The sequence below is a fragment of the Belonocnema kinseyi genome, chromosome 2 (assembly GCF_010883055.1).
Source record: "Belonocnema kinseyi isolate 2016_QV_RU_SX_M_011 chromosome 2, B_treatae_v1, whole genome shotgun sequence".
NCBI lineage: Eukaryota > Metazoa > Arthropoda > Insecta > Hymenoptera > Cynipidae > Belonocnema > Belonocnema kinseyi.
In genome coordinates, this window is record NC_046658.1 from 80,142,899 (window position 1) to 80,159,261 (window position 16,363).

Below are 16,363 nucleotides of genomic sequence, written 5' to 3' on the forward strand. Positions count from 1 at the left end.
GCTTTATTTATTTTTCTTAAATATTCATACTTCAAGTCGTAAATAATTATATTAAAATATTTTTGATAAGTATTATGAATTAGACCAATAACTTAAACTCGACACAGTTAAGTTATAGAATAAAATGTTCTCAAATGTGCTGATTTGCTGTTTGCTTATCTTTTCAACGTTAATCCAGGGAGTCTATTTACCTGGAAAAGCCAGAAATGGCCATGTTTTATCAGTTGCAAAAGTAGTTTCACATTACTAAATCCAACTATATATTTTTAGTTCGTTTTTTTTCATTATTTTTTTAAACAAAGGTTAAAGTATTCTATTTTTGGTTTAAAATTCATCTTTTTACTTGAAAATTCGTATTTTTTGGTTAATTTCAACTGTTTTTTCTTTCGCTAAAGATTCATTATTTTTATTGAAAAATTATGTCTTTGATCGTAAATTTAACTATTTTATTGAAAATTGTTTTTTTGTTTTTTGATAAAAATTTATTTTTTAACTGAAAAATGAACTATTTCAGATCAAAATTTAAATGTTAAAAATTCGTTTTTGTAGTTGCAAATTAATTTTTGTATCTTAAAATGTAACTAATCCAGTTGAATATTCCATTATTTTAGTTAAAAATTGATATGTTTGCCTGAAAATTAGTTTTCCAAACCGAAAGTTCAACTATTCAAATTTCGGCTGAAAATAATCTTTTGTAGTAAAAAATGTGTGTATTTTGTTGAAAATTAATTTTTTTACATAAAAGATATACCCTTTAGATTGGAAATTCATTACTTCGATTGAAAAATTGGCTTTTCTTAAGGTTTGTTTTTGTTTTTTGGCGGAAAGTTAATTTTTGTACTAAAAAGTTAACTATTCCAGTTTTGATTAAAAATGATATTTTTTATTTGAAAATTAAACCGTTTGATTGAAAATTGATCCTTTCTAGTTAAAGTTAAAGAACTCTGTTAAAATTAATTTATATTGTGAACATTATTTTTTTAACCAAAATCATCTTTTTGATTGAAAATTTAACTTTTTGTTAAAAGTTTATCTATCTTGTTGAAAATTTAATAGTTTTACTTGAAATTTTAGGAACTTGAAGAATTTTGTATTGTATTGAATATATTGTACACATTTATTTTCATAAGAAGTCTCCTTATTTCCCTTGTTTTTACAGTGTCCATTTACCTTTGCAATATTTTCAAGAACATGGAGATAAGATAAATTCGAGTTATTATTTAAATTACTGGACTTTAGAGATAAATTCAAGAAATGATTAATTATGCTTTTAGTATTATGTATTTATTGAATGATTCAATGATGAAAATATGCTAAGAAATATCTTATAATATAATTCTCCAAAGCGTTCTAAATTTTTTTTTCCATGATTTGAGTAGATACTCTCCTTTAACCTGAAATCTTAAAACTAGGCAAATGTTATAAAAATCTTTTTTTTTAATGAAACTTGGGAAAACCGGTACGAGATGAATACCAGTATGAACTGAATAATGGGGAAAAGTGACTGGATTTTAAAACAAAAGATATGTAATATTAGTAAAATCTATATTTACAATAAACCTTTTTAAGACTTGCTTGCTATTTTCTACTTCAAAAATTGAAAAGTACATAAATGAGCAAATGTTTCTCAATAACAGTTAATATTATGACTTTAAAAGTTTTTCCATGTATTTCGTACTGGTTTCCTTAAAATGATAATTTTGGTGAATTGAAAGGCGGACAAATCGAGATCCGCATGCATATTTCATTGAAAAGGAGAAACTTCTTTCTTTGAAAAGTTTGTGAGCAAAATTGGACAAATTTTTTCCCAGTCCGGGTCTCCGCGTTTGGCTTCTTGCCAGACGTTGGCAAAAGCCTTCGTTTGATTTTATTGGACGGCTGTGAAATTCACGCCGTTCAGAAGACTGACTCACGGCAACTTTATACAAGGTGGAAGCAACACCAGTTGTCCTCGATAAGAAGCAGCTAGTCGATAATTAAAAAAAAGTGATTTCGCATAATTAAGCGCATTTCGTCGATGTTGCAACTGCACATATTCCCATATATCCGATGATGTTCATGCTCGTTACATCACCTTAGCAACGCTATCTTTATGATAAGTATCTACCTCGGGGATAATTTACTACTGAAAAATAACAGATTATTGAACTTTAGAGAGCACCGCGAGTCGTTAGACTGCTCTAAACCTCAAGTAAGCTATTGACTTCTTAAGAAGAAATTCTAATTAGATTCGTATTCGTTTTGCTAATAAACATGTTTAGATGTATGTTCGAATTTAGAAAGTCACTGTTTCCATTGAATATTAAAATATTCGCCCGTTCGGAACAATGTCATTTTCTTATCCACTTCCTCATATATTCCTTCATTGTGATTTCAAAATTTCTGATTTTTTTTATTTGTCCTTAAGGTAAATCCTGAGTGTAACAAATACAAGAAAATCGGTATTTTATGTCGTCGTTAATTCAAAATCTTAGTAAAGCTAACATTTTCATCAGAGACATTTTGTATGTAATTGTTTCTTTTGGGCTTCAATCTCAATTGACTCTTGCAAAGTTGCAGCGTAACATCACATTTTATTGGCGATAAAAGAGTCATTGACCTCTACACTGGGCAATTACTTAACACCAATGTTGGGTAACACTTACATGTTTATATGACATATACGATCGCGAAATTTCAGTACCTCTTCATACAAAGAAATCAAGATGTTTTTTTCAGTCTTCTATATACCTGTCCATCTTATGTCACAAAAATTAATTACTACTCATTCATCCCAGATTTGATTGCATAATTAAATAATAAGGTTCAACATTTCTGAAGTTTTTGTATAAGGAAATAATTTGCCACTGAAATATGTAATACTTTATTTGCAAAGTGGAATCTTCATGAAATTTTAACTTTCATTTTTACCGGACCACAGAAACTGAAGACTGATGTCACCATTTTTTTTTAAATTGACACAATATACACATAGGTGGAGAGAAATATAGTAATATATAATGTTTTGCCAAAACAAATTTCTTAAAACTATTTCCCATTTTTATCAAAAATTTTCATATAAAAAAGTTCACCCTCCAAATTTTAATTAAAAAATGTTATCAGGCTTCGAAAAATGTAGGTAGAAATTTTGTTTCACTCAAGGCTCCAAATCCAAATTTCAAATAAAAAGGTAAGAACTTACTCTTCGGCTTTGAGTTTCTGAATCGATATAAAAAAATGTGCTTAGAACATATTATTGGGTTTCGAGAAACTAGAGGTGGAAGTTTTCTTCTCTCGCGGCGCACGTTTTCTTGATTTTTGATGGTGTTAAATAGTCCAATCTTCTATTTGAAAAAAGTGGGAATTTACTTTTCAGAGGGGCCGCAGCACAAATTAAAAGTTAAGCCATTAGGACCTGTTTAAAAAACAATTCAAAAATTAAATTATGAACAAATTCTTTCACCAGAATGTGTATTAAATTTTTTTATTTTCTGAACCAATAACCTGATTTTTTAAATGTGTGGGTTATGACCTTTATGACAGGCTATTGATGATATACGATTAAAAATAACAGAAAAAAATTATCGTTAGGAGACAAAATCAGGTTACTGATTACTGATGAATTTGCATATTTATTTTTCAGTATTTTCCCTAACAATTACAATAAAATTTTAATAGGTGCATAAAGAGCCGCAAAGTCTGCAAAATACGAACATTTGCATTTTATATTTTCCAAAGAGACATTCACTTTTTATACAGCTTTCGAAACTATCTAACTGAACGTGGCTCACTGTTGTTTTCATTTCCCTAAGATAAACAAAACTGTTTTTTACAAAGGGGTTTTTTCAAACATTCTTTGAAATGTATATTTTTTTAAGAGTAATCATGATTTTGTATCAAAACGAATAGTGTATGCGAAATATACACTGTTGATCAACTTTTTCAATATCCAGGACACGGACTCATTTGAGAAATTCAAAATAGCATTAATAGTAGCATACAGTTTGAAAAATAGTAGTACAATAGTTCGATGCCAATTTCTAAAAATCAAATCGAGGGGTTAACTATTTTTTTAATCTCCCTGAAAATCTTTAATCTTGTTAAGTCCCTTGGAATGTTTGAAATACTTTACAATCCTTAGAAATACATTGAAATATTTGAAATTTTTGAAATCCGTAAATATCCTCAAAAATCCCAAGAAGTCCCTTGATATTTTATTTAATCTCTCCTTAAGTTCTATAGAAATCCTTTGAAACCCCTTAAAAAATTGTAAATATCATTGATATCCTGGGTACCTTTTTAAAATCCTTTGAGATTTTCTAAAATCTTAGCGAATTCCTTCAAAACCCTTTAACATCTTGAAATCTCATTAAATTCCTTAGATTTCTTTTTTTAAATACCCTAAACTCTGTAAAAATCCTGTAATATTTGATAATCGCTTGAAATCCTTTAAGATACCCTAATAGTACCGAAATCCCTTAAAATCTTTGAAATCATCTGAAGCCTCTGAAAAACTCTAAAAGTTTTTTAAATCCCTTAAAGTCTATGAAAATTCCTAAAAATTTTATGAAACCTTTTAAATTATTTTTAAATCCTCTGAATCTCAGAAATATTGCAAACTTCCTTGAAATTCCTTGACATTTTGTGAATGTCCTAAAAATTCCTTGAAATCTTTGAAAGCTTTAAAAACCTATAAAATACTTTCAAATCCCTGACATCAGTTTAAATCCTTTCAAATGACTAGAAACCTATTAAATCTCGTGAAGTTTAAATGTATGTTTGAAGGCAAAGTATCAAAATAGTTTAATTAGCGAGCGATTTAAAAAAATGGTAGCATTAGTGTCTTTTTTCAAATTGTAGCAAGAAGTTGAATCGTTGAAAAAAAATGTTAAAAAGTGTCAAGAGTGAAGTGAGTCTGAGGCCTCTGTATCAAGTCAACTTTGAAATTTCTCTTCCTATGGAATAGTAGGTTATTCTAATTTGAAACAAAATCGATAAGATAAACCTTTAGTTTTTGCGAGTCAGGTATGGATCATCTTAAAATGTGAAAGTTTTCTACAATTCTAAACACGAAAAGTTTAAAATCTAAAGTGAAATTTGTTAATTGGTTGTAGACTTCAGGGAAGTCTTAGAGTCCCAGAAAAAGATAATTGATGACATTTAGTCCCTTTCTACCCGAAGGGTATTGGTTGTTCCTTATTTAATTAAAAAATTCCGGTACTCTCACCCTGGAGACTACCAACCGGAGGTTTATAGACATTGAAAGTCCATTGAAAGGCAACGGTGCTAGGGAGAAGCAAAAATTGACTTTATGGGCACGGCGGCCTTGAATCACGGGATCCCCGATCCGCGTGCAGACTCGGTCAGAGTCCTTCGGTATGCGGAGCTCGACCTAAACGACTAAATCACTCTCTTGACCGTTGCATTCTACGTTTCTTGATTATTAAACCATAGACTCCCTCATACGCATTTGTGTTTTTTCAAATCTCAAATCTTCATAATATATTTTTAAATTTCTCCTTGCAGACCTGCACAGTGGTAAAAATCTAGAATATAGAGGAGATTGTGGTATTGTGGCACGCTTTGAATTAAATGTCCTTTAAGTTATGATTGAAATGTGACTTCGATTTTTGTATTTTTTAAGGCGAAGCTCACATTATCCGGGAACATATTTTTTCACTCGAACCCATTTTTTAACTGCGTCATTATTTGATATTTAATTAATTCACGGGTGTGGCATTTCGACCGGCGTGTCCCATAAACTGGGGTAAAGCGAACATCATATTACTGCCGTTAATGCAAACAATATGGACATTCTAGAATACAAATTATACAATATAATAATTCTGGATAGTGTAATATTAGGAAAAGAAATTATTTCAAACATTTTCGACAATAAATAAATATTTTCTTACCAATCAAAGTAAAATAAGTAGGATGCGCTGTCGTGCCCCGTACGTGAGGTTGCTAGATTTAATAAATTTTAATATATTCCAAGCATTTGTAGCAGCAATGTATGATATTACAAGTTCAAAAAAATAGATTATCCACTAAAATCCAACTTTTTAATGCCTCAACTGATGTCAGTACTTCATTTCTGCCAAAGACTTCTGTTTCCGCCAAAACTGTTTTTCCTCATCATTCTTCTGAACACGTATTTTAAAACAGAATTTATTACAACACTAATTTTTGAAACAAATGGAGATATTTCATGTTAAAAAAAACTAATGTAAACATCAAAAAATACAGGCATTATTGGCAATATCCCCCGTGCCCCGCACCGTCATCAGATCCTAATCTCCTACTTTTAAAGACCAATGTGCTGCCCCAATGTATTTTAATGTAAATTTATTCCATTTTACTTTGAAATTGTTTCATTTCGGTTATAAAAGATTCTATGTTGAGAATTTCACAAGATGAAGATTCTGTTCTTTAAATACTAATGGCCAGGGAAAAATGAAAGAATTTTGAAACTGAACTATTAATTTACTTATCATATATTTTTAGATGCACTTTTTTGTAACTGGTTCTCCTGACGATTATATTTTTAGTTAACAGTTTAATTATTTGGTTAAAAATTTAACTATTTTGCCACAAAATTAACGTTTTGCTTGAAATCCAACTTTGTTGAAAAATCATTTTTTGTTGAAGATTCATAATTTTAGTTGAATATTCATCATTTTAGATTAAATGGTTATATGTTTTAGTAGCAATTTTATCTTTTGGATGAAAATGTAACTTTTTAGTTGAGCAATCATTTTCTTGGTGAAAATTCGTGTTTTTGGTTAAAAAATGCATAATTTTAGTTGAAAATTTACCTTTTTGCTTACATTTTTTTTACTGAAAATGGCAAGTTTCGATTTCTACTACTATAGATTTAAATTTTTTATTGATTTAAAAAATTTTTAAATTCATTTATTTTCTTGAAAAATCGTCGTTTTTATAAAAAATTCGTAGTTTTGGGTTAGAAATCCGTCTTTTTCGATTTAAAATTTACTTCTTCTGTTAGGAAGTTCATATTTATTGATTGAAATATCAACTATTACATTTTTCGTTGAAAATTTAACATAAAAACTTAACTAATTAGTTAAAATTTTCACTATTTTGTTAAAAATGTAACTGTTATCTAAAAAAATCGTCTTTTTTCAGTAAAAATGTAATCATTTTTTTGAAAATGAAACTGTTTTTGGCTGAAAATCGAATTTCTGGTTAAAGGTTTAACTTTATTATTAAAAATGTATGTCCTCTGCTTTAAAATTGAACTATTTGGTTGTGAATGCAACTATTTGCATGAAAAATAATTTTATTGTTGAAAATTTAACTTTTTCGTGAAAAGTTCATCTTTGTTCATAGAATTTTTGTTCATTCGAAAATTTATCTTTCCATGTTACAAGTCAACTTTTTTCTAAAACACTTGTCTGTTTAGCTTCAAAATGCAACTGTTTGGTTAAAAATGTAACTTTTATTGGTTAAAGTTCAACCTTATTTGTTTGAAAAGTCGACTATTCATTTGAACATTCATTTCCACCTGTTGAAAATTCAACTAGTTGGTTCGTAATTCAAACTATTTTGTTGAAAATGTAATTATTTTGTTGAGAATTCTAGTATTTTGCTCAAATCTCAAATTTTTTGGTCGAAAATTCAATTTTATTGTTAAAAATTTGTCCTTCTTTGTTGGAAATTTATCTTTTATGGTAGCAATGTCATCTTTTTTGGTTGTTGATAAAGTTTTTATAAATCTGGCAAGAACAAATAAACCAATAATTTGTTTATATCAATCATTATAAGTATAATAATTGTAAACTTGTGTCAATTTTTCGTGTCTATACATTTATACATTATTGCACTGCAGACTGCTTTAGATATTCAAATGACATAAAGTGAAAGTTACGAAAGACTACCTGAGTCTAATTTTATTCTTCAACTTTGTTTTGGCTTTCTGATTTATCATTGATGACCCATCTTATATCAATTCTAAGAATCGCAAATATATAATTTATCAGATTTTAACGAATTCGAATTAAAATTTAATCAAAGAAAATGCATTTTCGGTACTAATGATAATTAATATTGACTACATATTTCTTGTCTTTCTGTCGTGTGCAAAGTGAATATAATTTTCCAAGAATATAATTATTTATCCATCCCTAATAGAAAGTACGTGATTCAGAAATACATTTATTTATGAGAAGTATTCTCATATTTTATGACAACTGAAAGCAAATTTACGGTGGTGATTATTATAAAGTATGATAAATATCTTTGCTGACGGCCAGCATTTCACTAACTTCTTGGTATGGCTTTCCGCAAAATTGTCTCTACATTATTTCATTGCGTACATTACCATCTACGAAACAAATATTTTGCATTTTTTACTGTAAAAAGTAAAATATTCAATTTTATAAGGCTGTCTATACAATTAAGAATAAAATTGAGGAGTTGACAAAGTTTGATTTACGAAATTATTTAACAGACGCTCATCAGTGAAAATATATAAGAAATTGTCAATCAAAGAAAAAAACGGAATTATCGATTTTTAAGGTGTTAAGTACCATATGATTGAAAATTGACCACTTCATTTGCAACGCACGATTTCTTCCTCTTTCTACACTTTTAATGTCATGTCACACACTTAAGGCATTTCTAATGATCATTCTGTCAATACTAATAAACGTCTTACTTCTCAGCAGGTCAAGAGAGGACAGATTTTATAGACTCGTTCATTTGCTATAATTATCTATTGGTCTGCCGTTGAGAGCTATTTATTCAAAGTTCTATCATTTTCTTATTACATTAATTTCCTTTAATTTGTAGCATATGCAATTATTTCATGTCTAGAATCCATTACTAATAAATTTGCATACATTTTCATTAATTTAGTCAAACATTCTATTTTTTCATGTAATCAAACACTTTACATCATCATGTTTGACGATACAGTCATGACTCATCAACAAAAATTCATTTGGGGGCCATCAATAAATTACATTACCAATTTTTAGCTATTTTTACCCCCACCCCCCAACCCACCCATGTTCTTCTCGTGGATTACCGTATTTGTATCTTAACCCCCATCACTCTCGAAATGTAGCGTAGGAAAAATTTTTATCAACGGAGCGGAAAGAAGGTAGTTTTTCACGAAAATATAGGAATAGTAGGGAAATGAAGAATTTTAAATAAAATTAATGTGAATGCAATATTAAATTAAGTACATGAAAGACTTTAAATTCTTAAGATTTGAAATATTGCATATATTTCCAATGAAGAATGGAGTAATTAAATTTTCAGTTATAAAATTAATTTTTAAGCCCCAAAAAAATGTTTGAAAAAAAATTTTTTTTTTCACCACGAATATTAGTGATCTACCAAAGAAGATAAATTACCAACAAAATTGTTGAATTTTAAAACCAAAAAGACAAATTATCCACAAAAACGTAAAATTTTTAACCAAAAATATAAATATTCAACCAGACAGATAATTTTCTAACCAATTGTTGAATTTTCAAGCCAAAAAGTTGAATTTAGTACCAAACAGTTTAGTTTTCAACCCGAAAAAATCAATTTTCAAGTAAATGATGAATCTTAAATTAAAAAAAAAATAATAATTTAAATCAAAATAGTTTTACTTTAAATGAAATAGTGAATCCTTTTACCAAAAAAGATTAATTCTCAACGAAACATGTAATGGAGGATATAACTAAACCAAAAAATGTTTTAAATTAAAATTAAAAAAACAGTTTAATTAAATCAAAAAGGACAATTTTTTAACTGAATAGTTTAGCTTTGACCCAAAAGATAAATTTTCAACAAAAACAGAGTCATTTTTTATACAAAAAGATGTATTTTGAACAAAATACAGCAAACTTTCGCTTTCAGTCACTCCGTTCTCAGCCTTCCTAGAACTGTTGGCTCGTGCAGTTTCTCAGGGGAGCAGGGCGAGGGCGGGTGCGACATTATAATATATAGAGATATATATTCCAATCAGAAAAGAGTCAAGTGGCCCTCACTGTTTACGTTTCGATCCCTTCAACATCAGTCCAAGGTTATTGGAAGGCAAACCCCGACACTTGACTGAAAGCGAGAGTTTATTGTAGATGAATTTTATATCGAATAGTTAAATCTTGAACCTATAAATCATATGTTTTCAACCACGAATGGAATAGCTCAATACATACAACAAATAATTTCTAACCCGAAAATATTAATTATCAACTAAAAAGATGAATTTAAAACAAAATAGATGCATTTTCATCAAATACTTTATCTTTCAACTATAAAAGGTCAATTTTCAATTAAAAATGTCCATTTTCATCCAACAATGAAATATTCACTGTTTTAATAAAACAAAATTAATCCTAAAAGAAGGCATTTTTAAGTGGGGAGATGGGTGAAAGTAGTTTTCGGTTCGTCCGCTGTCCTCAAATTGGTAACGTATTTTGTGGACGGCTTAAGATAAAAACTTGAAAGTTCGACAATTTTACAGACGGAAACTTTATCGTAGCAGGTTTCTCATCTACGTAAGATCATTCTGCATTCCGGACAGTCAGGAAAAGCTCGTTTTTATCAAAAAAAATTAATCATAAACTCTTATCAACCAGAATAGTAAGATCGTTCAAGAACCAGTTTCGGGATACCTTTTATATTGATTTCAATTTCTCCTTGGATTGCATTTCTCTAATAATGTTCAGCTTCAGTTCATAAAAAGAGAGGGAGAGTATCGGCGAGAGAGAAAAAGAAATAAATTGGGTAAATTCTTGCAGTCAGAGATTGGATCTCTCACTGATTGGTATGCATATGACCGACCAATACGCGACACCCATACTACGATTTGGAACATCCATGCCTTTTTGAGCCCGAAAATCCTCATTCAAGATTCCCCATTATTTAGGATTTGCATTCCGAAATTGGATGCATTATCGTATGTCATTTTTGATCAGCTTCTTATGAAATCCTTGCAAAAGCATCTTCAGACATTGGGGTCTTTCGATTACAATATTCTGTAACAATTTCAATAACATTTATTACATTTTTTGCAACAATGATAATTAGTGACTTTACAAGTAAAGCATATACATACAGACTTTACACTCTTTTCTCCCGTTGTCCCTTTTTTAAACAATTCCCCTTTTTTGTCCACTTCAAAAAAAGTTTTCCTTTTTCTCGTTTTTTCGCTTAAATGCGAACTGAATTAACAGACCCCAATAATCAAATCCAACTATTTTTTTCGAACTTCATTCTTTTTCATTGAAAAGTTCACTACTATATTTTTGATTCAGAATTTCTCCAGTTTGATTGGAGATTCTATTTAAAATTTAACTGCTTGGTTGAAAGTTGAATTACCTTCTTGAAAGTTCATTTTATTAGTAGCAGATTTACCTGTTTGGATGAAATTAAACTATTTTGCTCAAAATTCCTTTTTTTTTGTTTGAAAATTAATTTTTCAACTGCAAATTTAAATATTCCATTACGGGTTAAAAATTGATCATTTTTAGTAAATTCGTCTTTTTTGTGGAAAATTAATCTTCTTGTTTGAAAATGCTACTACTTGGTTGAAAGTTTAATCAACATGTTAAAAATAAACTGTTTCGTTGAAAAATCATCTTTTTGGGTTAAAAATTCCAATAAGTTCGTAAAAACCTTAAATATTTAAATATCCATTTTTTAAAATTAATCTTTTCAACTGAAAATTTAACTCTTCCCTTTCTTTTTAAAAATTCAATAATTTGGTTGAAAATGGATGTATTTTGTTGTAAATTCGTCCTTTTTAGTAGAAAATTAGTATTCTTGATTGGAAACTTATTTATTTGGTTTGAAGTTAAACTACCTTGTTAACAATTTATTTTATTAGTTGAAAATGAATCATTATTTGCTTAAAAATGGAAATATTTTATTTAAAATTAACTTTTTTGTTCAACATTCATCCGTTTTGTAAAAAAATCGTTTTTTTAGTTGAAAATTTAACTATTTTAGGTTGAAAATTCATCTTTTTGGGTTAAAACATTTTTTTGTTTTGAAAACTGAATTATTTTGTCCAAAATTCAACAATTTAAAAAAAAAAATTCAATTATTTTGTAAAAAATTTAACTGTTGGTTTGAAAATATAATTATTTTGTTCAGAATTTACCTTTCTTGCAGAACAGTCTTCCTTTTCGGATAGAAAACTCGTTCTTTTCAATCAAAAATTAACTGTCATCTAAGAAAAAACGTATTTATTGCTTTAAAACTTAACTATGTGGTTGAAATTTCATCCTTTTTGCTTGAAATTCAATTATTTGATTGTAAGCACAACTGTTTCGTTAATATGTATATTTTTTAATCAAGTATTTCGTTCTAAATGTAACTACTTGGTCGAAAATTAATTTTTGGCGCGAAACTAAGTTGCGGCTTTCCGGCGCCGTCGAACAAAAAAATGGTATAGACACCTCGGCTTCGCCTCGGCCGACAATTACATGTGATCTGAGACTTTCTTTTTTACTGGCCGAGGTGTATAATATGCTATTGTCTATTTGTTGAAATTCAACTATTTGCATGGAAATTCATCTTTCTTGGCTAAAAATGTATCTCTTTGGGTTCAAAAGTCAAATGTTTTCTCAAACATTCAATTTTTTAGCTAGAACAATTTATTTTAGAAAAGAATTTTTTCGTTGAAAATTCATCTCTTCTGATAGAAAATTATTTTTGGTTTTTAAATGAATTTTGTTAAAAAATATAGGGAAAGAAGGTTTCCAAAATAGCGTTACGTAGTTTTTGAACGGCCCCTTTTCTTCATACATTCAACTAACAAAAGGAAATTTTTATAATCCAAAAAGTACTTCCCTTCATACGAGCGATTTTCTTCTTCAGAAAATCGCTACACGCGGAAATGCGTACCTAAGATCGGCACTCACTACTTTGATTGATTAACAAAGATAACTCACGGCTTGGCCGACCTTGGCACAACTGCACGGCACATAGCAACAATTAACGAGCCTATCGTCAACACCACTGTCTAGAGCAATTTACACATTGCTACCTCGTTTCTTACCCTAAATGCAAATAATGATGTTTTAACTACCTTCCAGAATCGGCAAAATTCATCATCCCACTGTTCTCCTATTGTCAAAGTCAAATTCTTGGGTCTTGGACAATTACTCATATATTGTGACTTATGTCAGGGACACAGGCAAGCCGGTACAGTCAGATCTTGCTTTCACTTCAATCCATTACTGTGATCACCTGGACTTCAGGAGGCCAGCAATATTATGCTGCGCCCTGTCCTGCTGAAAAAATTTGATTTTCTCTATCTGAAAGTTTAGGAAACCCCGAAGGGGAAAAGACTCTGGAAATGCGTGGATAGCTCGGTTAACTGATCTGCTAATCTGGTGTAATCCGAGTAATACAGTTTAATCCAGAGTAATCCACTTGAAGTCCAGGTCATTCGGGGCGATTATGATGATTAGCAGCAATCCCAGTGCGGTGGAATAATTCACTTTTAATCCCACGTAATACACTTTTAATCCGCCTAAAACAAGGGTAATCCTGTTCAAAGAATCTGATATAATACTGGTATAATTCGGAGTAATCCACTTTAATTCATATAATACAGTGTAATTCAAGTAATCCTGATATTCCACTTATAATACGCCTATAATCGTGGGTAATCCTTTTGTAATCTAAGTAATTCGAAGTAATTTAGGTCGTCCAAGTAATTAACTTGTAATCCAGAGTAATTTAGGCAATTCGGAGTAATTCACATGGGCAGTGCAAATAGTTTCGAACTATCTTGTTGAAAATGTGCTGTTTTGTTTTCGTCAAAAATTTATTTTCTTCGTTTAGCATTTATGTTTTGGTTTGAAAATTTAAGTATTGTTTGAAAAAGTAATCTATGTACTTTATAAGAAATTCAACAGTTTTGTTAAAAATCAATTTTATGTTCAAAACTTAAATTTATCATTGAAAACTTAAGCAATTTATAAAAAAGTCATTTTTTTTGTTAAAATTTCTTGATTTTAGGTTTAAATTGTACCATTGTACTAAAAATTAGGTTTTTGGTTTAAAATATTGTTTTTAATTGAAAATTTAGCAAATTAATCTTTTGTGAAATTGTGCCATTTGATTGTTAAAAACTGAACTGTTTTGTTGAAAATTAGACTATTACTTTAAAAATGCATTTAATTTGTTAAACATTTGTATTTTTAAATCAAGAATTAATCTTCTTGCTTGAAAATTCATAGTTTTGGTGAAAAATTCAAGTATTTAATTGCAAATTCATCTTTTTTTATTGAAATTCTTTTTTTACAGAAAAATTATTGTTTATCTTGATCATTTTAATGTTCTATTATTAATTATAAATTTATGTTTTTTAGTTGAAGATTAAAGTGAAACTATTTTGTTGAATCTTTATTTTTTGGTTGAAGATTGGACTATTTTATTGGGTATTTGTTGAAAACTTAACTATTTGGTTAAAAATTCTCCTTTTTGTGAAAATGTAATTTTTTTAGTTGAAAATAAAACTATTTCATTTGTGGTTGTAATTTTTTTATTGTTCAGATAAAAATTCACCTGTTTGGCAGAAAGTGTACCGTTTTTTAATTTCAATTACGTGGTTGAAAATTTTTCTCATTTTCGAGTAAATTTATCTTTTTGATTGCCTTTTCGTCGACTTTTTCGTAAATAGTAAATCTCTTATTTGAAACTTCGTCGTATTCTACAGAAAACTAATTTTTAATTGAAAATTTAATCATTTGGTTATAAGTTCGTCAATTTTTTCGAAATTTAACAGTTTCTTGAAAAAGTAATCGTTTTTAGTTGAAAATTCGCGTGAGTCTAGTTTCGGCAGCGTAATCCATTATAATTTTATGTAATCCAGAGTAATCTGATATAATCCGGTCTGATGAAATTTAGCTGGACCGCATTTTTAGAGTTTTCTCCCCTGAGGAATTTTCTTTACATTTCTATCAAACGCCTTTGATAGAAAGTCTATCAAAATAATTAATCAGCTTTGTTGGTAGTATCGAACTTAATTCCGTTGAAAAGACAATCAATTTCCATCAAAAGTTTGGATAGAATTGTTATTGGTTTTTATATCAAAGCGAAATGGGACATTCTGAAACATAGAATTTAATAAATTTTTTTCCGGAGAAGATCTCATAAAGTTTACTTGAAAAACTATTCATATAAAAGTATAAGTTTCTCAACAGATATAATTTTATACACATATCCTAGACTCCAAAGCATAGAATGTGACACAATCTTGATAGAATTGGCTGAAAAGACCTATCAAATAACTCCTATATTTGTATAAAATATAAACAAATCCTATAAATAACTTCTATATTTTTCTGTACGTTTTCAGAATGGCGTAGTTCAAAATTTTAGTTTCAGTTAATGAAAGGCTATCAGAATGAAGAATGACAAAAGAGTACGCAGATATGCGATTTATGGAAGTCAGCTAAATAATGGGAACCACAATTCAGTGAATTCTGTGACAATTATAAAATAGGTTTCTTCACTTTTTGATTAACACCTTTTGCCACAATGCGTAGAAGGGACCTTGTCAGTCTTCTGAAAAAGAAAGTTTAAAATCCATTTTAAAGATTAAAGAAGGTGGAGTTAACTGTAACATTGCCTTGATTCGAGCGGAATCGATTAATCTCATGATCAGAAACAGAAAAAGTGCTCATCATCTTGGAGGCATGAAAATGTTATCATCGATTAAAAACTGAATAAATAATGAGCGTATTCTAATAATGCATCATTGACGTTTGACGATTTTTAATTCAGAGACCTATTTTAAGAGCCAGAGAAACAAGCTTTCTAGTCTGCTTGGATACATGGAATTGTTTAAAGTTTCTTATTCGATCTCTTCAGTTAATAAGAGTTTGGCACGTTCAAATTCGGATGGGTGCTACCGCACAAATTTGGGTGAGTTTTATCAGCTTTAAAGCTGCTTTAACCGTTAGACTAACAATAAATAATTACAATAGAGTTACAAATATTTCTACTCTTTATCATTGAAAACATTGATAGCACCATACTAAAATACTTTGTTAAAGAAGCTTTATAGTGAAAAATTAGGCTAGATCTGTTAGATTTTGCAGAATTTCAATTTTTATCACAATTATTCAAAACTTTCATGCACGGTCTTTCCTTAATTTGCTGAGGTTCGTCTTAAAGGACAATGTGTGCATAATTTTTCCAACTGGTTAAGAAAATTATACAAATTATACAGTCAAGAAAATTCATACAAACCTTATCCCTTGAAGAATAAGAAATATCAAGAATCGTTAGCCTGTTATATTGTAAGAAATTGAGACTCCGGATTCTATAACCACGCATAAAATTTGCCTGGCCGCTTCAGGCCGCTCGAGTTGGCCCCTGATGGCTTGAAAATCAGTTTTCGAAA

At 29.3% G+C, this 16,363-nt stretch overlaps 1 protein-coding gene across 2 annotated transcripts in view; it reads left to right on the forward strand.

Moving 5' to 3' along the window:
• LOC117168343 (nuclear receptor subfamily 4 group A member 2) overlaps positions 1 to 16,363 on the forward strand; it is a 100,562-nt gene that overhangs the window by 21,225 nt on the left and 62,974 nt on the right. The gene's annotated exons all lie outside the window — the stretch shown is intronic.